The sequence below is a fragment of the Equus przewalskii genome, chromosome 14, assembly GCF_037783145.1.
Source record: "Equus przewalskii isolate Varuska chromosome 14, EquPr2, whole genome shotgun sequence".
In the NCBI taxonomy this organism is placed as follows: domain Eukaryota; kingdom Metazoa; phylum Chordata; class Mammalia; order Perissodactyla; family Equidae; genus Equus; species Equus przewalskii.
Genome location: NC_091844.1, coordinates 20,754,932 through 20,779,501, shown reverse-complemented (window position 1 = coordinate 20,779,501; position 24,570 = coordinate 20,754,932). Strand labels below are relative to the sequence as shown.

The 24,570-nt window shown below is 36.7% G+C and overlaps 1 long non-coding RNA gene across 2 annotated transcripts; it reads right to left on the bottom strand.

Annotated features, from left to right (window-relative positions):
* Window positions 1-7,880: 7,880 nt before the first annotated feature.
* Window positions 7,881-19,808, bottom strand: LOC139075619 (uncharacterized). 2 transcript variants are annotated; one of them, XR_011526224.1, is made up of 4 exons: window positions 19,708-19,808; window positions 10,402-10,460; window positions 9,637-9,715; window positions 7,881-8,138 (listed from the first exon to the last, which is right to left on the bottom strand). It is a non-coding gene; the product is annotated as an uncharacterized lncRNA (long non-coding RNA). The 2 variants fall into 2 exon arrangements; XR_011526225.1 differs by having other exon boundaries at window positions 9,652-9,715.
* Between the last annotated feature and the right edge of the window lie 4,762 nt (window positions 19,809-24,570).

Here is a 24,570-nt window from a genome sequence, read left to right as displayed (position 1 = left end):
CCAGCAAGGCCATATGCTCCTCCTCCCCTCCCTAAAACCCCAAATAAAAACCCTTCCTTTTAGCTTTTCGGGGAGTTTGGGATTTCAGCGTTAGCTGCCCTCTCTCCTTGCTCAGTGCTGTGCAAAAATAAAATACCTACTTTCTTCCACCACAGCTGGTGTCAGAGATTGGCTTGCTGTGCAACGGGTGCGTGAACTCACTTCAGGTTCGATATCAGTGGGAAAGCACAAGCTCTTTCTCTCCCAGTGCTCACTTCTTTCAAACGAAAATTTTCCTCACATTAATTTAGTATATCTTAGCACTTTAAAACACGATGCAAACATGAGCTCTAGACTGTTATAATCTGACTCTTTTTGAGGGAGGAGAAAAGTCCACAGTCCCTACCTTGGTCTCAGCACACCTCACCCCATTCTACTCTTTCTCCTTTCTAATATCTTCCTAAATGTGTTTGTTGAGAAAGTACTTCTTCCTTCTTGTTTCATAAACATGTCCATCTAAGTGCCCTTATAAAGGAGTCCCATGCCCTAGACTACACTGCTCAAAATCTAAGATTCCTGAAATCAATATCATCAGTAGTTTACAATCAATCTACTTCAGATGGTGAGCTTTCAAACTCTTACATGCGCGTTATCTTTCCTCTGAATTAGCGCAGTATGTTTTATATATCTATTTCAGTTACTTGAACTATTCTTTAGTGGCAATATAAATACTTGCCAGTCACTAATTAATTCTATAGTAGTGAGTACCCCCTCTGGGCAAGGATGTATACTGAACACCTCAGACACAATGGGCCCCTTTGTTAAGGATCTCACAATATAGCAGAGAAGCAAGTCATGAAATGAATAGGTACAAACTGAGAACTGCGGTGAAAAAAGTACACGACTACAAATTGTAATGAGCACTTTGAAAGAAACTCCATGGTAATGGAACAAACACCATTTTTTACAATTCTTATCCAACTTTGCTTTAAAAATCTTTTGTAAGGGCCAGCCCGGTGGAGCAGCGGTTTTTTTCACATATTCCGCTTCAGCAGCCTGGGGTTTGCCGGTTCAGATGCCGGGCGCGGACATGGCACCATTAGACTCATTAGTGTCAAATTTTCATTCTGTAATTACTAAAAAGTAATGCTCTACTGCTGATAAGAGTTTCTACTTTAAGATTTTTCAATTTTTCTAATTGAGGTTTTATTTTGACTAATGTGACTTTTATTGACTTTTTATTCAAAATACTCCTTTTAATAGAGTATATTTTCTATAGATATTTTTGAGCACTTTGTTTCCATTTCATGAGGGAAATATATTCAGAAGAATTACTTCTGAGCGCTGTAAACGTGAAATGTCTTCTCATGTAGTGAATACTTTTTCACTGATCTAAAAATATTCTTTTTCTATTTGATTTAGCCTTATATTCACATTGTTATCATGTGTGCGTTTAGATACTGACTTTGCATCCCCCACCCAGTTTCTCCTTTTTTCCAGAAAAGATGCTCGTAGCTTCTTAATTTGGGACACAGGTGCTGCTCCCTAGCTTCACTGTGTGCCGGGCATCGATGGACACTCAGGAATGTAAATTGGATTCTAGAGTAAGTTCTTCGTGGGAGTTAACTCCCCAAATTTTAGAGATCAGGAAGGACCAGAGCATAAACTTCTGCAATTGGAGGGAGTTTGATGTGCTCTCTCACATTTAAATTGCTAAGAGAGAAGAGAGTACACAGACCTTCCTCTCGTAAAACCAAAATAACAGTGGGCCATTGGTCAGTATACTGTGTTTCCTTCTGTTTCTGTTTATTTCCTATTGGAAGAGACCCGCGCCTCAACTCTCTGCATCTCCCTATTTCAACTCTGTTTCACTTTCGATGGGATAGTGACTAAAACACGTGCAGATGTGTATCAGGTTCCCGCTTCATCCTTTACTCTCTCTGTGATCTTGAGGAAAAAGTTTAATGTCTCAACCTCATTTTTCTTATCTGCAATCTAGAATAGTAACTCTATTTCCATCCTAGACATAAGGCGAGGTTTGAATGGAATATTTATATAAATTATTTAGCTCAGTAAACTTAATAAATAAGTTACTAATTTGACTATTATTAACTGTGAAAACAATAATAGTAATAATATTCTAAAACCTATTCTAAAACAAACATTGTGGTAATGAATTTATGAAAATGTCGGATATTAAGGGTTCAGTTAAATTTCATTAAATACATCCTTATGGTTCCAAAGAGTAGTATTAATTCATATGTTAAGTGAAAATGCTGGTTATAAATAATATGTAGTGTATTATAATGATTATGTAAGTAAAAAATTAAACTTCTACATAGGAAGAAAGACTAAAGGGAATTACACCAAGGAAATCGCTGAACAATTAAAATACAAATTATTTGCCTTTTATTTGCTTTTTAGAACTTCCTCAGTTCTTTTCATAGTAATTGTAAACATTATTAATTGAGGTAAACATACAAGACAAGGCCTATTACTCACTTTTCTGTCTTTTCATATATTTCATAATCTCTTGATATAATAGTATATTTATACAAACTAATTCTGTTGTGAGACAGGAATATTATTAATACTGCTCAGATTTACGCAGCTTTCAAGCAAGTTGGATGAAATATCCACTCTTTATTTCATGGCGGCTTTAAACTTTTGCTGAAAGTAGATTTTAGAAATTTGTTAGAACAAAACTCAAGTAATAAGAAAAATGCAGCAGACAGTTGGAGCAATCGCAGTTCAGACTCCAGGTTGAAAATAGATTGCACAAGAATCTATAGACAAAACAGGGACATAAAAAACAAGGGCAGGTGAAATAGCGTTCTGTAGTTATTCAGAACATTGGGCCAATTCAGAGACACTTTGGAAAACTGCTCAATTCTTTAAAAGTTATTTGCATAGAGAATTAAATATGCTATCTTTTTATTCAAATTGATTATGCAACATACTCAACATTCCAATATTGGTGAATATCTGAATTTGGACATTATCAACACAGTTATTTGTTATAGTGTCTGGCATTTTTATTTTTCATTGGCATGGCAGGATAGATGGCTATAAATAATGAAGTATGTTTAGAGGACTCGAGTGAGAAATGTTTAGATTATTTGTAACTGAATTCCATAGTTTGGAGAGTCAGTCTGCCTTAACTACATTGATCGCTTATCAAGAGTATTATGACTTTTTGCAGATCTGGGGAAAACCCAAAAACGTATTTCCCCAAGGCCAAATAATGTATGATAATGACATTTGTTTCTTCCTGTAGTAATGCTAGGAACAACTGGAACTAGCAAATTAAGCACATTGTGAGAGTAGGGGAAAAGCTTGCAATTCGTCGTCTGCTAAGGAAAGTCACCACACTTTCCATCTACTAGAAGGTATACATTAATAAGGCAACCAAGAATTCACATATCTGTACTTTGTTTTGTTTTTTTATTTCAGAAAACATGGATGAACCAAATATGTAGGCTGGAAGGAAGTTTAAAGATAATTTGGTCTACCACTCTCATTCCATCTGTTCATGAAAAAGTGGCCCCAAGAGGGAATTATTTGCTAAGTCAGAGTATAATTAACTTCGTATGGTAGGATTACTCAGGTCTTCTGGCTGCTAGTCAATGAGAACTCTGTTCCTCATGTTACAAAAGCTAAATCATTGATGTGTGTGTGTTTGTATGTGTAGGTGTGTGTTCTTTCATATACATAGTTTTTTCCCTATTTTTTTATAATTTAGCATTCCCATTGACACTAATAGCATAGTTTCCATCTATGCTGTTTCAGATGGGCATCACTTAAATTTTATTGCTAACAAACAGAAACTGATAATTATCCTACCCAATGACATCTCTTTCCATAATCACAACCTAGAGTAACTTTCCATGGTATTTAGTTATGCAGTTTATACATCGTGAGTTTATCTAAAAGATATTCAAAATATGCATTCATTAATATAGTGACAGGATAATTATTATTTGTGGGTCCAAAATTGGTGGTCCAAATCAAGTGGATCATATATTTAAGAATGCAAATTCTTAGAGCTGGAAAGGTCCTAAAAGGTCCAACTCCCTCTGAGACTAGAAAGATTGTGATTTTCTTAAAGTTGCCTAGCTCATAATGAATATCTCTCCATCAGAACTCATGCAGTGTTTCTGCCTATACATTTGACTTCCTACTATACAAAATGACCTTTCATATTCCTGGAGTATGCAATATAGAAAGTGGGAGGGAATTCCTCAAATATTCATACAAAATTAGGGTTGGAAGTGAGATTAGAGTATTCTTCTATTTATTTAATACAGATTTATTGAATATATACTATCTATCAGGCTTACTTCTGAGCTCTGAGGACACAAAGATAAAAAAGAAATGTTTCCTACCCTACAATAAAACATGTTTATTAGAAGAGACACACATACAAACACACAAAAGGTTTTTTTTTTTTTGAGGAAGATTAGCCCTGAGCTAACATCTGCTGCCACTCCTCCTTTTTTTGCTGAGGAAGACTGACCCTGAGCTAACATCCGTGCCCAGCTTCCACTACTTTATATACGGGACGCCTACCACAGCATGGCACTTGCCAAGCGGTGCCATGTCCGCGCCCGGCATCTGAACCGGCAAACCCCAGGCTGCTGAAGCGGAATATGTGAAAAAAACCGCTGCTCCACCGGGCTGGCCCTTACAAAAGATTTTTAAAGCAAAGTTGGATAAGAATTGTAAAAAATGTAGGGACAAAGTTTTTTGAGACTACATAGAAAAGAATAATCAATGCAAGCATCACAGAAGAGGAAAATTTTAAGCTTAGTCTTCTAAAGACGCCATATAGATGATGTAAGATTGTGCCAAAGAGAGACTGAGTAAGGTAATTTTAGGCAAAAGGAAAGCCTGGTCAGAGCTGGAAAACCTTGAAAGAGTATGACATATGCAAGAAATAATTATAAATTAAATGTAACTTGAACCCCCTAGAATAAATGTCGCTAGACCCTCCTGGAATCATCTAGCGTGATAGTAACATAATTTGGGACAAACTGTCTAGAGCCCCACATGCCAGTTTAAAGAGTATAGAGTGCTTAACAAAGTTTTTAATAACAGATAAATGACAGAATGTGTATGTCTTCCTAAGCTTATTTATTCAGAACTTTTGGGTTAAATGTTCTCAGGGTTCGTGTTAGAATTATAAGGGCTTTTCAGAGGACTGAGGCCTTAATCATGTCCACTGCTCCCTGTGGATTTCTTCCCTTCCCCCTGAAGTGACTCCATCATATGCCAGACCATATCTGCACAAAAGTAGGAGACAACTCTCCCCATAAGATGAAGGTACATTCCCTGGTTTTAATATTATATTAGCTTATTCAATTATTCTGGTTCAAAGATGCTCTACTCAGACTTTTGGTGCTTTGATGGTTACATACTGCCAGCCCACCCAGTGAACTCAATCTTAAGCTGCTCCCTTGTTAGAAAAATCCCAGCCCTTCTCTGCCCCATCTAATTTCACCACCCTTTGCCACCTGTGATCCACCACCGACAGGCAAGAGATTTCCAAAAAAAACCCTGAAATAAACATAATTCTTTCCCTCACTGCATTTTGTTCTCAGCATAATGATATATGATATGTCTAAGGTACGTTACAGATTTTAAAATGATGGACAAATGAACCAGCATTACAAATATAAAGTGTTGATAGCATGTTCCCTCCTAAAAATTGCTTTTTATATATTGCTATTCTCATTTTGGTGAAAAAGCAACAAAGATCTTGAAGATACAAGGCTTTTTGGAAAATGCACATGTGTACCTCAGTCACTCATTTTTTCACGTCAGGCTTATTTGTGTAAGGGCACCATGAGGCCAAGTCATCTGGATGTTTAGACAATTGGTTTAATAGTGTCTCTGCCATAGAAGTATTCTTCTCTTTGGGTCTTGATAGTTATAACAGCTATATTTTCACGTGGGCATTAGTGAGACCCCAATTTCAGCAGCAAGGAATAATTTAGACAGCAAGTGATTTCTACTCAATGGCTTATTTTCAGAGCTTACACTAATGTTGACAGTGTATCTCAGGACACCCTTCAAGGGAAGTTGTTTTCTATGTGTAACACCAGCTTTTGAAACTGATGTGTGGCAGGGAAAAGCTGTCACTTTTCTAAATAGTTAAGATATAAATGAAATGTTTTTAAAAATCAATCAGTCATATAGATGTTCCAGGCACCACCTTCTCATAATTCCCTTTGTTACTATTTCCCATTTCTTCACTCCATTGATGCAACTCTGCTAAGGAAGACTTATATTACCATTTCGGCTCTCAGCCAATCCGTCTGGATACAGTACATTCACAGTTAGGATTTGATTTTATATTAATCCACTTTAAGTCATTCTCTCTGGGCATGCTTTGTAACTAAATGTGGTGACAACCTTAACAAAAACATTAAGAAGTCATCTTAGGTGAGCAAAGTTAGCTTTGAAATCTAAATTCTTGTTTCCCTTGTTACCTCCCTCCCTCCCCAGCTGTAATATTTAATTTTTTCTGCCCATAGGATTCCTCTTGTCAAAATCTTCTCTTCCACTTCTGCTGGGCAGCACATATATTGGCTTAGGACTCAAGTTCTCACTTCAATAACATTTCGCTTCTTCATCAGACTACAGCTCTAGATGAAAGTCTTACATCTGAGATCTAATTCATCTCATGGCCAGTTTCTCCAGATAATAACAATAAATGCAGTATAAGTTCATGCGCCATCTTGTAACAGATTCTCAGAAAGTAAATGCCTTTAAAGTTATCTGTTCTTTGCCTATTAGGCTTATGATTTATATTATTAAACCTCTTGAAAAGGCCTCAATTAAAATTCAAAAGCCTCAATCAAGAGAGCTTGGATTAAACACCTTAACAGGTATTTTTTGATAAGGCTTCACAGAAAATATTTTGCTTCAAATAGCACACTGTGTGGATGTGAAGGGATCAGGCAGTCTGAGAAATAACGGGACCTTGGAGGAGGATGGGAATATATCCAGTGCTATTTAAGCTACTTCACTCTGTTTTCAAAACTAGGATATTGAATTGAAAAAATTGCATATTTGTCATTAACACGGTGACTTCGGTGTTTTCAGAGTATGATATTAGTGTGAAGTATGGAAATTCTGTTACCAGGTGCATAGCATAGTAATAAATTGTGTCAAACATGGTTGGTTGTCTACATTTTAGACATCATCATGGTTAAATTATGACTACTTTTAGGACCAAAAACAGAGAGAGAAAAAGAGGCAAAAGGAAGGAATTAGAATCAAGAATATAATTCAAAATGTCTGATCACAGCATGTGAGTGACTCCTGAATATTCTATTCTCCTATTTCCAGGTCGTTTGAGACTTGTTCCAGTGACGTACACACAGCGTAGGTAAATGAAAAGTTAACCTATTAGGATGAAAAAATTCACCATTTCAGATAACTTTTCTCAATACTTCCTCTTTACTAACAGTTGTTTTCCAGTAGTCACTAAATTTGTCTATAACAAATTTACACACATACGAACATAGACATAACACACAGATGTAAAGGCAGAGACGAAAGTCTGGAGGATTATCAAGGCCATTCATGCAGATGGTGGGGAGGGGCTTGAAATCAAATGTTGGTCTGAGACAACCTCTGCCCATTAGAATCTCAGAGTCAACCTAAGGAGCGATACACAGAAAGGAGGGACCATTGTACAATGGGGGAAAGTGAGATCACTCAAATGAACCAAGGGACATTTTTTCAACTGCTTGAACTATAGTGTCATCATCTATAAATAGGATATTATATCCACCCTGAAAGATTGTTATGAAAATCAGATAAATTCTATGTAAAGTAATTGACGCTAAATGATAAGTGTTATAAAAGTATCATGAATGACTCTAGACAGGGCATATTTTGATGACAGTTTTAATAGAAGTTCAACATTTTACAGATACACAAACAAATGAGAAATGTGGGCTGGCTTCTTTGGTGCAGAGTGTTTGAGAGAAGACTTGAAGAATAGTCAAAACCAGTTACTACTTCTCTGTTGTAACTTCATCTAGCCTAGCGTTTCTCAAAGTGAGTTTTGTGGAACACTACTCTCCCAGTTTCTATTTATAGATATTCCCTGATTCAAGGTTTCTCTGAACGCAGAAGTTTGGATAGCACTGAAATAAACAACACAAAACAGATACCTTTATAGCAGGTCTTGTCTGAGGTTTTAATTTACACATAAGTACTATGAATGTATGCGTGGTGGTGGGAAAGATGAGTGGGAGAAAGAGTATGCAGATTACCAAAACTCATTTTACCATTTAAAAAAAACTACTTTCTAAAAGAAAGTACTAATAAAATTGCATGGTACAACATATATATTTTTCTGTTATTGAGTTAATGATAGGTTACAAACGTAAAATTTCAGTTGTACATCGATACAACATATTTTTGCAGTTTGGGAAATGCTGGTCTACACTTTGCTTCTGGAAAATTTAGCCATGTGGCAGATGACATTGAGTTTGTGTATTTTTTTCTATACTCAAAGATGGCATTTTTGATACATAATATGTAAGTAAAGTCAGAACTTTAAAATGTTGCACTAAGCTATTTAAATCCTTATTCAAAGCTCTCTGACCAACAACAAAGAAAACATAAATCTGAGGGTGGGTACCATCTCTGTTTGAGAGGCTGCAAAATGGGAACTAACCCACCAGAATCAAAAAAAGTCATTAAGATTATTACTTCTAAGCTCAAAAACAGAACCTAGATCAATGATCAGTCTTTGCTATGGATATGGGACTGGGAGGCAGAATAGGGTGCGTGGCAAGTGGAGGCTCATGTGCCACATAATTGCCAACCAGGCAAAGATCTTTCCAAAGGAAGCTGCTATCCATATGCATGACTCAAGGACTACTGATATATTTTTCCTGAAGTAGATATTTCATTTAATTAAGCTGTCAATCTATATCTTATGCAAATATAGTCTCCACTTCTCTGTGCCAGTGAGTACTGAAAAACACTTGAAAGATTGTTCTTAAGGTTTTTTCTCCCTCTCTTTTAATTTAGATGTTTTCCCTGCTATACTGTAGAACTACAAGTATTTTTGTTAAAAAAATGAATCTGCGTGATATTTGAGCTGTTTTGTTTATTAAGTTATTGTTATTGTTTTCTATTGACTTCTGGCGCACACACAATATGAAACAGACAAAAATTTGTATAAACATGAAAACAGTGAAGGGAATAAACCCAGGCCTTAAGAACGTGTGTTTTATATAGTACTGTGGCTCTTTTTTAGGCTTTTATGATTAAAACAGTGCAACAGTGAAATGTAAAAGAAAGGTGCAAAAAGTTCTAAGAGCATTTTAGGAGGTCACAAGTGGAGAAAGACATGCAAAGGGAAGAGAGACAGTCTTTTTTGAAGATGCAAAGTGCAACAGATGTATCAATATTACACTAGATTACCTTGTCTTGATTCTTTCTTCTCTGTGATTTTGGTAATGCCTATAGTAAATAAGTGATTCACTCACTGCAATTAACAGGTAAAAAAATATAATAATAATTTGAGGCAGCAATTTAACTCAATCAGCTGATGCTGTGCATATCCTTCATTGAGTACTTGTTTTACTATGTCTTCCATAGAATGAAGTAATAGACTGTTTATTTTGGTACCTTGATATTGCTTACGTGTGTATTCTTTGATTCTTTCATTTATTTATCTTGCAAGCAGGGACTATACCAAGTACCAGATCTACAAAAAAATAGAGTAAAGTATTTGTTTTCATCTTGCCCAGAGTTATAGGAAAAATGCTGCATTGCCATATAAACCTGATGTGCCTTTTCAGATTCCAACCATTTCCCATTTTCTTGCTTTGTTGGTATCCACCTTCAGTAAGTTAACCCTCGTCTTTCAGGTTTGCATGTAACAATATACCATGGGGATGTGGGACCCCACTTCCAGAGTGTCCATCAAAGAATCAGATAATCCCTCTCAGAAATGGGAGGTGTTGTCTCCCCATGTGGTGAACCTCGACCAATGAGAAAAGGAGGCAGGAAGGATCAGGCACATAAATCTCCCCTACTGTAGAGGACTACTTTAAGCAAGACTTCTCGCAACCAGTTCTATGTCCTGCATGTTGCTACACCTGCTGTATCTCATTGCTGCTCACTGTGAAGTGGTGTCCAGGACTGTAAGGAATTACCTGCAGTACATCACGTGATCTGGTGCTTCACTTCTCTTTTTCCCCTCACTTTCACAGCTCTGGGCTTGCACATCCCAAGTATTATTAGCACATTAATCCTTCTCTCCTCCTCTATTTCTAAACAAACATGAGAGCCAAAGGATCTACAAAGGGGCTAAATACCTTAATTACTGTAAATTAGGAAGATAACTATGAAGTGGGAAAACTAAATAGTAAGAAGAAGTGTACCACTTACTGAGTCTCTCCTATGTGCTGAATACTTTAAGTCTAGAGTTTGCAATTTTTTAAATGGCCCTGCAAGAGAAATATTGTTTACATTAGACATTTTATGAAAATGCAGGTCAGATAATATAAACCTGCCAAGGTCATGCAGTTAATATTTAGAATGAGGTTCAAAACTGGGGCTTCCCGTGCCCACAGACAGCGTTGTTTCAGCCCAGTGTTTAAGAGATCTTGGGAGGCTTCTCTGAGGTGTAAAGCTAAGGAATTCATAAGAAAGGAAAAAACCTTCCAATCTGAGGGAATAATATGAACAAAGGGGACTCTATTATGCATCACAACTCGAGGGCTGAAATCACAAGGCTAAAGCTTTTTCTGTTTGCAACTCCACTTGCAATTTCATCATCTCCTGACCACTCCTCTACAAGCATTATCTTTCAGGAAAAACAAAACAGATCTAAATTGAGCAGTAAACCTCGTCTTCCAGTAAATAATAAAGAATGGCTTACTACCACCTGCTGATTTCTTAAACTTTTGCTCAAAGTTTAATTTCATTTTCCTAAGAATACAAGAACATTTACAAAAGTGTAGCCCAGAAAGATTATGTAACCTTTAAAATAATCAAGTTTCTCCCTAGATTTAGAATTGATCTGTAACACAGACACTGACCTGATGGACCAGGGATAAGAAGGAGAGTATGTTGTTCTGGGAATGCCAAGGTTACTGCTGGGAAGACATTTACATGCTGATGAATGATCTGTAGATTGCTGAGCCAGGAAAGTCTCAGAATTGTCAATGCTTGAATAAATAAATAAATGAATAAATAACGAGACTCAGAGGCAATGATTCAGAAAAAAATGGAGCTGGGGAGAACGAAGTAGGACAAGTACAGAATTAAACTATGGGGAAATGGATGAAAAATGGAGTAAAAGGAATTCCTGGCAAAGCCATTCTTTGCTTAAAAGTTTACTTACTGTGTTACTTTTTATTTATTTTGACTTATTTTTGGAGAGGGAGATTATTTGCGTCTGGAAAGTTTTTCCTATCATGGAATGACATAGAAAGTACTCTGACTTCCTCTCTTTTGGTTTCTTTTGTTTTAATGTCATTATCTTAGTGGACCTTGTTGATATGCAAATCCACTATCCCAAAGCACAGTAATAGTTTATTAGCATCTAACACATGAGATCGTATTATCTTTATCACATAAAGTATAGTCACATATACACCCTCAGAGCTCAGAGTAAGGTGAGCTGTGATTCCTATGTGAGTGCAGTGGGGTAGGAGAAATCTCATGGAAGCAGACCAAGGTTTAGAGATGCAGAAGTTGCTGGTGGGAAGGCAGATCTCCAAAGTCAGCAAGCTGCACAAAAGTTTGAAGTGTGAGACTGGAATAACTGGACTGACAGAGGATGTGTAAGGTGTCATCCTTGGGCTGTTCAAGTAATTTTTGGCATAAAGCTTTGTATAAAGAAATAATAAAGGTTAAAAGGAGGAGAGGATGAAAAGAAGAGGGAGGAAAAAAGAATAATTTCCTTTGTGTTGCTGCCTCCAGTAATTCTGTAACTATTACATGTTAGTCTATGACTTTGGATAAGTCTCTAACACTCATTATCTCTCATTTCCTCACCTGGAAAATAGAAATGTAATATTTCATATACATTAAAGCAGAGTGCTGGAATAGTTGATACTCAATTCTCTAACTCTCTGAAAGTTATTAAAGATGATGATATATTTGGAAAAGGAAAGAAATGAGTTTAAAGCAGATAGGAGTGTGAATCTTGTCTTTGACTTTCTGGTTGGCTTAACCAGAAAAAGTTATTTAGATGTGTTGTGATATTTTGATTCTATTAAGAATTGACTCAAATGCTACAGCAGATCATAGATTAGACATAGGGAGGAAGCCAGAGCTTAGAGTTATTATTTGAGGATACTGTTTTTAAATAATCTTTCAATAGATAAAACTTTGTTTTATTTTTTACATCTCCTGACATTAATTTTCTTAATTTTTATCTTTCTAAAAACTCCGGTTTGATGAACAATGTCATCATCTTTCTGGCCTCCTCTTCTGCCTTTTCTTTCCTGGATTTAAATAGTTTTAATTTTCTTCTATTATGCTGGAAATCCAGATGGATAAACTTGCAATAGAATCTCCTTTTGAATGCGATATGATAGAAGTATGTTATAACAAGATGCCTGAACTACCAATTGGACATTGCCTTTCTGGATAATTCTAACCTCATGCCACTCTGTCCGCTTGTTCCTGGCACGTGGAGTCTTGGGGATTCTACCACAAAACAAGTCCTAGCAGGCTTACAAAGGCGAGATAGAACACCAGGAAATATTCTGAACCATAGTTACTGACCCATGATCCTTACCACATTTTGGCCCAATCCTTCTCTGTTACCACCATGACTAGTGACTAATATTTGTATGAGCTCATCCCTGAAGTTCCAAGTAACTGTTCCCCTAACCAGACTTTTACAGCTGCCTTTGATCCCTTAACTTCAGCCACTCTAATTCTCTATGATTAGAGGTAGCTTTTGATGCTGATCAATGGTAACCATAAAGCTGATATTATAAGAAAATCTAATCATTGATACCCTTGGTAATTTAGGCAAAGTCTTGGGGAATTAATCCTAGGGGGAATGAAGATCAGTGAGGGATCTAAAGAGAAAGTACAAAATCAAGTTCACATTTTAGAAAGATCTCTCTTGGAACCATGAAAAACATCAAATGAATGTGAAGGTAGGTAGGTTTTTGAAAAAAGTAAAGACGCCAGCTATATGGCTTTTGTGCTACAGTAAGTAAAGAATTAACAGAACACTGTGTTGAAGTTGTGAGAAGCGAAAGAAACAAGAATAAACAAGACACACTGACGTGGTAGAAACAAGAGGAATTAGAGTCTAATTAGCTATGAGAAATGAAGGAGAAAAACGAGCTAAGAATGAGCCTCAGGTTTCTGGATTGAGATAGTTGGTAAATGGGAAAAAATACAAATTTGAACAAAATGTAAGCTTAGTTTTATGTGTAAGGAATGTGATGTTTCTATGGGTAATATAGAAGAAGTTGACAGCATTATGGAAACCAAGAACGGAAAGGGTTGCAGGATGGAAGAGGTAATAGTTTCATAATTTCATAGAATTTACACATCTGAGACATTGCAGGAAGGTCATGTAAGGTGAAGACTGAACATTCCTTATTACATCTCTGTTCATATCCACATTTACCCTTCTTTGAACATTTAGTTGCTGGATCACAGGAATAAAGCAAAACATTATGAGGTAATGCCATGAGATCTATTTTCACAAATTAGCTTCTTCTCAAATAATACAAGCAGCAACAGATTGGAAATTCTGTATTAATTTCTATTTTCTTCTTCTTCTTTTTTTTTTTGAGGAAGATTAGCCCTGAGTTGAGATCAGCCTCCAATCCTCCTCTTTTTGCTAAGGAAGACTGGCCCTAAGCTAAGATCTGTGCCCATCTTCCTCTACTTGATATGTAGGATGCCTGCCACTGCATGGCTTGATAAGCAGTGCATAGGTCCTCATCTGGAATCTGAACCAGTGAACCCCTGGCTATGGAAGCAGAACATGTGAACTCAATGGCTGTGCCAGCAGGTAAGCCCCTTAATTTCTATTTTTTAATGGTTGTGGAAGAAAAATAAATGGACCTGCTGTCAGTTTTTTTTTTTTTTGATCTTCTAACTAAAAATGTATGTATGTATGTATGTGTATATGCATGTATTTATTTGTGCTTAACTCATCCATTTAACAATTTATTCATTCACTCCCAAAAACTAGTGATAACATAACAACAACTCTAGGATGAGTGTATTTTCAGTCTTGGATGATATTCTTTAATTCCAAGGAGGCACAGTCTTCCATGCATCTTATAATACTAGATCAGGCTGGTAACCATGCTTTAGTCTAGGTTTCTCTGCTTGGCTCAACATGCTCCACTGTCGGTGGTATCCTGTCCTAAACCCAATCCACTTCCTGCGGTCATGTTGTAAGTGAAGTGTAGTACCTCATCAATACCAAATATGTTATTGGGGGGATAACAGGATAACTATATTTGAAGTAGATTGAGCCTTCTCAGGGAGATGTATTGTTCTGTACCAAGCTTCTATTAATAACTGTCCTAAGTCTAGGTTAACATTGTCCATATAAACTCTGAGCCTACCTTCTTAAAAGCACACAGCTCTTTCCAGAAACTATCCTTCCAACCTTTGGATTCCTCCAAAATCCTTTTGCTTAAACCTTTGCCAAATTCTCCTCTGAATTCTGATAGCGTACTACAGCAGAATCCCCCCAAATATTCCTGTGTCTAGAAAACAGCTGGGCTCCTAGAAAGCTGCTGTGACAGAAAAATACAAGTTGTTCCGAATATCTCTCCAACCTTTCTTCTACAATAATAGGATGTTTTGTCTAGTGCCTGGCTGCTCAGAATAAAGACACCATTTCCAAACCTCCATTGAGTTTGAGGCAGCCTTGTGAATAACTTCTGACCCATTAAATGGAACTGGGAGGATCCTGAGGTGGCTCTCAGAAACCTTCTTTAAAAGAGAGCTGCCTGAGGGCCAGCCCGGTAGCGTAGTGGTTAAGTTCGTGAGCTCTGCTTTGACAGCCTAGGGTTCATGGGTTCAGCTCCCGGGCGTGGACCTACACATAGCTCATCAAATCATGCTGTGGTGGTGTCCCATTTACAAACTAGAAGATGATTGGCACAGATGTTAACTCAGGGACAATCTTCCTCACCAAAAAAAAAAAAGAGAGAGAGAGAGAGCTGCCAAGTCTATTTTTTCTTCATCACTACCTTGATTCTGCTATCTGGAATGCATCTGCTACCATCTTGGAATACGAAGGTGAAGATGACATGCTGGAGCTAGTAGCACAGTGTGCTGAAAAGAACCCTGTTCTCCAACAGCTTTGTGGTAAAGAACTGCCATCTGAAATGCAAATGCTTTACTACTTTCCTTAATTTATATAAGAAGAAATAAACTGTGATATTTTTATTATGCTACCTACTATTTCATTGTTAATAGTCCTATTACAATACCCTTTGCATGATCTATTTTTCTCTATATGTAAATACATTATGGCTTAAATCTATGTTAGTTACATCTTAGAGCCATAATTCACCAGTATATTTTTTAAATATTAAGTAAAATGTGTGGCCATAACAAATTTAGATTTAATAGAATTATCCCATCTAAATACAAATTGGTTATCAACAAGCATACAAAAGGATAAGGAAATCCAATATTAGCAAACCTATTGATCATCAAATGATTTTTGGAGTTACTGAAAACCTTAAGATTTCTTGAAAAATGATTTCATAACATTTTAATCTAATGATCAGTGTGTTTTTAATTTTAAAATAATAAAGTGTTCCCATATCAAACATAATTTTAATATACACTCTCCATCTTCATTTGGCATATAATTACTTTGAATAATACATTAAAAATAAAATAACTGTAGCATCCACACTGATTCAACTTATTAATTGAAACCCGGAGGAAATAAAATAATCCACAATAGAAAGAGCAGACTATTCAGAAGTTTCTCTTTCTCTCTCTTTCTCCTTCACTTTCAATTTTCCTATGGGCATACAAGTTTGTTTTACATTTACATATTTGGCACTAGTTTAGCATAATAGTTTTTATTTAGTAAATGAGATATTCCATTTTTACTTTCTTGGAGCTGTGAGGAAAGCTTTGCTCATAAACTAACGGGGTTGGGGGGGGGCAGTAAGAATTATCCTTGAGTAGAGAGGTTAGTGATTTCAGGCCTTTGGAATGTCCCAAAGAAATGGAATTACCCCATTTCTCAATGTCCTTATCAGTTAATTTACCAACCAGAGGAAATTCGGCTTTAAGAGGAAAATTTAAAGTATTTTCCAGTTAAAATATTGTGAAAGTGAAGGAAAGGACAGGATTTGCAGAAGAACAAGAGAAAAAGTTGCATTAAACATGGCTGGCTTCACAGGCATGTGACCTCTGTTGTTCCACAGGGCCCTGTGCCTGGAGGGGGCTTCTGCTTGGCTGAAGACTCGCTATTGTTTTTTTATGTGTGTGTTAGGAAGGTTGGCCCTGAGCTGACAATCTTCCTGTTCTTGCTTGAGGAAGATTGTCACTGAGCTAACATGGGTGAGTGTGGACCAATCTTCTTCTATTTTATGTGGGGTGCTGCCACAGCATGGCTTGACTACTGGCGCTAGGTCCATGCTCAGGATCCGAACCTGCAGACCCCAGACCACCAAAGTGGAGTGCATGAACTTAACTAGCACACCACCGAGTTGGCCCCACTATTGCCTTTTTAATTAAGAGACTCAGATTTTCATTTTTCACTGGGTGCCACAAATATGTATCCAGTTCTGGCATCAACAGTATGTGTGTCTGTCTGTTTGCTTCCTGAAATTTAGTAACATGCTATCTTACAATGGATATTCATATGCCTAGGCTAGACTTCTGACAAGTAGAGACAAAAATAAAGGAAGATTTTTTAAAACTTTTGTTGTTTTTTGTTTTTTAACACTTTGGTTCAAGGTAATTGACATCAACCAGTCTGTGTGATTTAAAAGGAACACTACTGAGATCACTGAGAACTTAATCACCGCTAAGGAGCCATGGAGAGAAACTGAATTTTGGCCCATGCACATTCTCTTTCATTTTGTGAAATAAATGATGTTCCAAGGGATAAAATTGGTCCCTGCAATTCTTACATAATATCATACATTAACTCAGAAATTGCTTAGCATTAGTTCTTAAAAGGAGTTGTACTTTTTTCTTCACAGCATCATTTTATTGAGGAAAACTAAATAACTCAAGTGATATTTTTTAAAAACCATAATCCAAGTAGCAGCATGAATAAGAACAATGCAAAATCATTTCGTTAATTGCCCCAGTATGTTACATGTTTGGAAGACAGTATCTGTACCTCTAGCATCATGTAAACCCAGTGGGAAGGAAAGATATCCAGACCTGGACAAGTTAATCTTTTATCTAAAAATCAGGCAGAAAAAGGTCCACAAACAGATTAAGTGTTAAAAATCTGCCCTATACTCATTGGCAGCTCTCCTATTTCTAGAGTTGACCTTTAATATATCCTTAATCTTTATTTTCTTGGTTTCTCTATACCTTTTACTAAGTTTTATTGCTCTTATTAACTCTCAATATCTTCGTCATGCATAAGTATTTAACTTGATCCTTCTCTTCCTAGTCATTTGTCACCCCACAGCTCCATTTTGAGACCATAATCATTTACACAAGAAATTAAATCTCCCTTCTCTGTAGCAACCTGTGTCTATGGGATTGTGAGGGAAAGTGGGATCTAGCATCCTTATGTATTAACTTTTAAACACCTCCTCTGTTATCATTTCAACACTATCTTCTGTGGTGCCTGGTACCCAAGACTTTTCTGAGTCTACAATTGCCCACCTAATCCGATAGGCAGCTGAATGATTTTTTTATTTGCATAGACTGATACTATTCCTTTGTTTACTTTCTAAACAAATATTTGATGTCTTGTCCATTGCCATTTCCTGTCTTCGTTTGTTTCCTGTTTGTTGTTTGTTTTGGATGAGGAGGTTACTTTGTTTCATTTTACTTCCTCTGATGTCATAGCAGGGTGAACGCATGCAGTTATTTCACTGTGTTTAACTGGTCATTGTGGAGCTTCACCCTGGCCCTAGACACCTTTCAACTTAAATCAGTAATCTACTCCTCCTGGCATGGAAATGAAATATAATTCACGCTGTTGATCGTTCTGACTGATCTCTCTCTCTCTCTCTCTGTCACTGCCCCTAGTCTAAAGAATGTCATCTGATTCCAATTGCTTTTTTTTTTCAATTCTGCTACTCCTGATCTTGTATTAATTAGACATACCAATGTCAGCACAATTATCACAGGTACCACCCTCAGTTTCATCATGATCATCATCATCTTCACATTATCAACTCTCCAAAATATTTAGAACATATTGAGTTAAGCTTACTATTTACCATACACTAGACTAAGTGCTTTATATTGGAACCTCACAAAAACATAGTGAGATATGTGTCGTTATCACAGTCATTTTACACATGAGAAAACTAAGGCAGGAAAGCTGAAATAAAATTTCCAAGGTTACATAATTAGAAAGTGGCAGTGCTTCTATATGAACTTGCGTCTGCTTGGATATTATATTTTGTTCTTAAAATATATTTTGTTGGGGCTGACCCCATGGTGTAGTGGTTAAGTCTGTGCACTCCACTTTGGTGGCGCGGGGTTAGCAGGTTCAGATCCTGGGTGTGGACCTAGCACCACTCATCAAGCCATGCTGTGGCAGCATCTCACATAAAATAGAGGAAGTTTGGCACAGATGTTAGCTTAGCAGCAATCTTCCTCAAGCAAAAAGAGGAAGATTGGCAACAGATGTTAGCTCAGGGGCAATCTTTCTCACAAAATATATACATACTTTGTTATTGTGATAAGAATAAAGTGTTCTGATAGGAATAAAATACATCAATTCATTTTGATAAGAATTTTGATAGAAATAAAGTACATCAATTTAACTGTTTAGAGTTTTTGCATCTACTAAAATCAGTATTTCCTTTGTAATAGGGAAGTAGCATAGGAGTTCCATTTGGCTCAAAACTATCACATATATCATTGATCTTACATAAGCATTACCTTAAAAGAGATTTTAAATTAGGATAAGCTTGAAGGTAAGATTCCCAAATTGGTTCTATTTGGCTTTATGGATACATTTATTTATTTTATAGTTCTCAGTATGGTAGACACCTCAAGGCACCTAAAACAACATTTGATTGTCAATGAAAGCAGCCTAACCAATAGTCTGTTCTTGCAATGGGTGAAGATAAGTTGAAAAGATGGCATCATGTAGTATGCTAATAACCATAAAACAGACTACCTTGTAGTTGAAATGTTAGAGATCAGTGAGGATTTTGTTCTTTCTCTTTTGATTTTTACAGTATAGTCTCAAATATCTGGGAGTTAGCATCTCACAGCACCACATGTAAATTGATTATCCAATTGAGAGATCTGAACATGAGGTTTTATGAGAAAACATAGTTAAAAGAAAAGAGTTAACATATAGCTCAAAACAAAGTAAATAGGGTCACGTTTGTATGCTTCAACTGTTTAAACATAGTCATGAAAAGGTTGTGGTTTGCCCTAGACAGTAGAAACACAACCAACAGGATGACTTGGCAGACATATTTGGGGTAAAATCAGGAAGAACTGACTAACGTTTAGAGATTTCCAATAATCAAGTAATTATCTATCTGTGACAGAAAGTATCAAGTGGAGACTTACGGTCATTTGTCAGGGATATTTGAGTATGAATTCCTCCTTTGGGTGGATGAATAGAATAGAGTCTCTCAGAGGTTTCTGCAAAGACTAAGATTCTATGATTGTATTCTCTCATTTCTCCCAGTGTTCTAAGGGCGAGCTGCCATCACAAGACTGGGACGTTGGCTCCTCCAGCAGCTCTGTGCGCGCGCGGAGAATAGCGGAAGGAGACGTGAGGAGAATCCTCGGGCCGAAATACAATAGGATTCAAGGAAAGTCTGAAGGGCGGACCTGCCCTGAATATGAAACGACCAAAATCAGGTTATGCCCTTTTTCTGTGCTCACTTCCCAGCTGCTTTTTGAGCCTAGTGGGCCGTCTGTAGGCAGGTTATTTTGCTCAGCATGTGCGTACTTCCCTGCAAATTCTTTCTTTCTTTTAAAGCAGCAGTCACTGCCGGGAATGAAAATCTATTTGCATGGTACCGTGCCTGCACATTGTAGTTCATTGGACAATAAGCCTCACTGAGACATCCATTTGAAATCTTAACCAAGGAGCTCTGCTGCGTTCCTACATTATGGCAATGGGTCTGCAGGAAGGAATTTTATTTGATCATGATTTTAAATTTATCACTCATTACTTTGGATAAGTAAATGCAGCATTAATTTGAATCAAATAATAAAACTATTCCCAAGGTTATGAGAGTTTTGACACTGCCAGAATAAAACATTTCTCTTAATGTGCTGACCACTACTTACGCCATAATAGTACTCTTCCTAACGCTAGTTGAACTAGTTGGAAGTACTCTATTATTTTCACTAAGGCTGGATCTCTGCCTAGAATACATATCAAATGCCTCCAGCTTTGTAGTGCTTAGGAATGAATGTTGCTTAGGAGAAAAAAAAATTGTCATCGAATACAAACAAACCAAAACTGCAGTTAATTTCAGGGACAAAATAATAAATAATAATTCTTGGCAGCAAATAGACTAAAACTTTCAAAAGCATACGTTCAAAAATAAGAAAAAATATGTCAGTGACACCTAGAGTATGACTAACATGACAATAAAGAATGAAGTCTAAACTATGCTATTTGAAGTAAAATACTTTTTAATTCAAGAGTTTAGGGAATAGAACAAGATGAGGTAGAATTAAGGAAGGGACAGGACAAATGACATTTCTTCAGGAAATGTTCAAATATAAAACTAAAATATAGCTTGGATATAGCTATTTCTTACCTGAGCTTGCTGAATTGTACTAAAATTGCAGACTTCTGTGTCTTGGATCCATTCTAAAGGACAGAGTAATAGAAGATAGTGGAAATGGAATGGCCATTACGATTCACTGAGTTCCAACTTTTCACCCTTTAGCTAACGAAAGTAAAGGCAAGATGCTCAAGTAACCTGCTCCAGTTCCTATGGGTGAGAGTCCCCCTCTGCCTGACCTGGCAAGCTTCCCCCTCCCCACCAACGCTACTCTGCCATTATGTCTGTCTACATCATTGATTCTCATCCCTCCTCACACTTTCAAAACCCAGAGGCATGTAATAATTTGGTGGTAATGCTAATAGTAACACTTGACGTGTGTGTGTGTTGGCAGGGGGCGCAGTAAGAGTAGGGTGGAGGAGAGGAGAGATATATGTGCACTTTGAAAAAATATCTAGAGAAATCCTGACATCCCTGCAGACAAACCTTCTTGACTTCCTCTCTTCCTCCCATAGCCCCTTTCATCCCCCCAGAGTTACTTTCTAGAATTCAATGAATATTCACATAACATACTAATTACATAGGTCGTTCGCTAACTTCCCAGAAATTCATTTCACTCTCTTGTAAACTCTCATATAATCACCTGCTAGAGAATGTGGAAAATTAATTGAACTTCTGGTACAACGTGACAAAGAGCCCCCAAAACAACTCGTCGGAGTATTCATTTCAGCCACACAATTAATCTGCCTGGTTTTCTTTCCATTCTTAACAGAGCCAAATTGTTGTTTGAATGAGATGACCAACTATTTGGTCATTACCTAGATCCAGGCTTGGGGTATAATCTTAGTACTTGATGAAGCACAGTCTCAGTCCTCCTGTGTGAAGAATGGCACAACACAGACAGGCCAAACGTTCAGATACCCCCGTTTTCTCCAAGTTTAGTTGTAACTAGGAATATCGCAAAATGTGTCAGTCTCCCTTACTTCATCACTGGTAGGTTTCCAGTCATAAAAATTGAAATGTTTTATTTGATCCCCAAACCTGTCTATATTACAATAATTTCCCCAAGTATGTACTATTTTAAAAAAGTAAAGAAAAAGATTTCTCTAAACAACTGAACTCATCAATTCTTCATCTCTGTTTTTATATTGTAAGATAGACATATCCACCTAGTGCATAAGTGAGGTTAACGTGGTATTTTAAGGAAGAAAATACACATAAGGTAAAACTAGAACAGAACTGTGAGTTGTAAATATTTTATAGACAGAAGAAACAATAAGTTATTGGAACTCTGGAATCAGACAGAACTGAGATTTAATTTCTACATCCATCTCTTTAATGATTGTGTACTTTTAATGATTGTATAGAAATCCCTCGTGCTCATTCTCATTTTTCTCTTCTGTAAAACAGTGGCAATAATTTACCTGCAACATAGAGTTCTGAGAACAAAAGAAATGATATGTACTGAAAATTATGTACTGAAAATATGTGGTGGGGGTTTTATTGGTTATCTCTTTATCCAGAATGCTCTAAATTGTATGTAAGCAAAGTACACACAATTATTGTTGATTCTGGTTACAATGTTAGAATAGTTCCAATGAATGAAATATCTCCTGCATGTTTCCAGGAAGGCACTGAGTTCCACATCTTCCAAATGGTCATTTGTGTTGTGCTTCTCAGCACCTGGTGCGTGCATGTGTGTGTGTGTGTGTGTGTGTGTGTGTGTATGTGAGAGAGAGACAGTTTAAGCATGTGCATATTTTTTAAGCCCCAAAGTTTTAACATCTCCGTTTAAGGTCCAATATTACTATTTCATTTATGTTATTTTTTCTCAAATTCATTGTAAAGATTGTTAGAAACCAGACAGCATGATAACCCTGTTCATATTCACTAGACATATTCTCTTTTATTTATTGAACATAAGTTTTGCATTTTTAGTAAAATATTTTTTTCATCTTACTGCATGTCTTAGGTAAATCATCCAATGTCTATCTATTCAGGGATATTGGATGGTGTTGGTAGGCCATTATCTGGTAAATTAGATCCATGTAAACAATATACCACAATCATGCAGGACAACAAAGTGAGCTTTTTGCTCAAATGATCTGGATAATTACCTTAACTATTTTATTTTTTCCATGTAAATAGATTTTGTGTTACTGAGAGGAGTAAAGCTGTTTTGAGTTCCCATTTTTAGGGCTAAAAAATAGAAAATTCCAAATATTTGAAGAAAGATATGAAGTAGTTCTCCACATAGTTCATACCATGTAGTGGACTAAAGGATACGTTCAACGTTTACCAGGTGAGAAATGAGATCAAGGCTCACCACTCAATCAGAACAGATGGTCGTTGAACAATTCCCAGATGCACATGATATGTGCCTAACCCATGATGGAATCAGGATGAGAAAGCTAGAGCGGACTATACATTGTCCAGAAATATCCGTGAGTGGATTATCATTTAATTGTTAAATGCACTAACATTTAAAATAACCTTTTGCGTTATGAAGTAGACATCTGAAGCATGCAAAATAAGATGTGCTCCTGCCTCTGCTTAGAGAATGTATTTTAAGAGCATTAAAAAAAAATGTTCCCTGCACCTAGAGAGTCTTTCTAAAAAAAACCTGTCATATCACCCACCTCCCCACCACAACCTAACGGAAAACACTTCACGATCTTTCCATTGGTCTTAAAATAAACCAAAATCTTTAACATAGTTTAGTAAGTCTCATCATAATTTGGCCTCTGCCTTTCTCTTCAGCCTTATCTCTCACTATGTCTCTTTCCCTCTCAAAACTCCAACCAACATTTTCTCAATCACTTCTATTAAACATGTTCTCTTTTGCTAGTGGGTAAGTCCTATTCCCTCTATGTGAACTGCTTTACTCTTTGCCTAATTAACTCCTATTCTTCAGTCTAAGTCAAATGTTACCTCCTCAGGGAAGTCTTCTCTCAACTCCCATTCATGTTTCCAGAGCATCCTGAAACTGATTTGAAATTTTACATTTCCTATGTGATTATTTGCTTACTGTACATTTTCCTTACTAGACCATAAAATCTAGATGCCTTATTTTGGTCACCTAATTTGGTAGCCTAATTTATAGTGGCTGGCATAAAGTGGGTGCTCAATAAAATTAGTTGAACACATTGTGTTAAGTATAATGTAGAAAAAACACAAGGCCCAAAGACCACATATTTTATAATTCTATTTATATAAAATATCCAGAAAAGGCAAATCTGTAGAGAAAAAGAATAGATTAGTGGTTACCTAGGGCTGAGGGTGGCAAGGGAGATTAACTATAAATTGGCATGAGGGATTTTACTGAAATGATGGAAACGTTCTAAAATGGGATTATGGCGAAGGTTGTGCAACTTAGTAAATTTACTAAAAAAATCGTTGTATTGTGCATTTAAAATGGGTAAATTTTATGGGATGTAAGTTATACCTCAATAAAGATGTTTGAAAAAAATCTTCAGTGTAAGCTGGCTTCCCCATTAGCCGTGATGTAATGCCATTTGAAAAGCTTAGTTTGTGTCCACCTGTAAGGAACCATGTCAGTGTTCTTTGTGGATTCTCTTAAATCTTTTTATTTGTTTCTATGTGCTTCTTCACAGCTTCTCTAGGCCTTTGCCTTACCAGCTTCTGTCTGAGACTTTCTCTGGAAGACTGCCCTGGGCAACTGGAA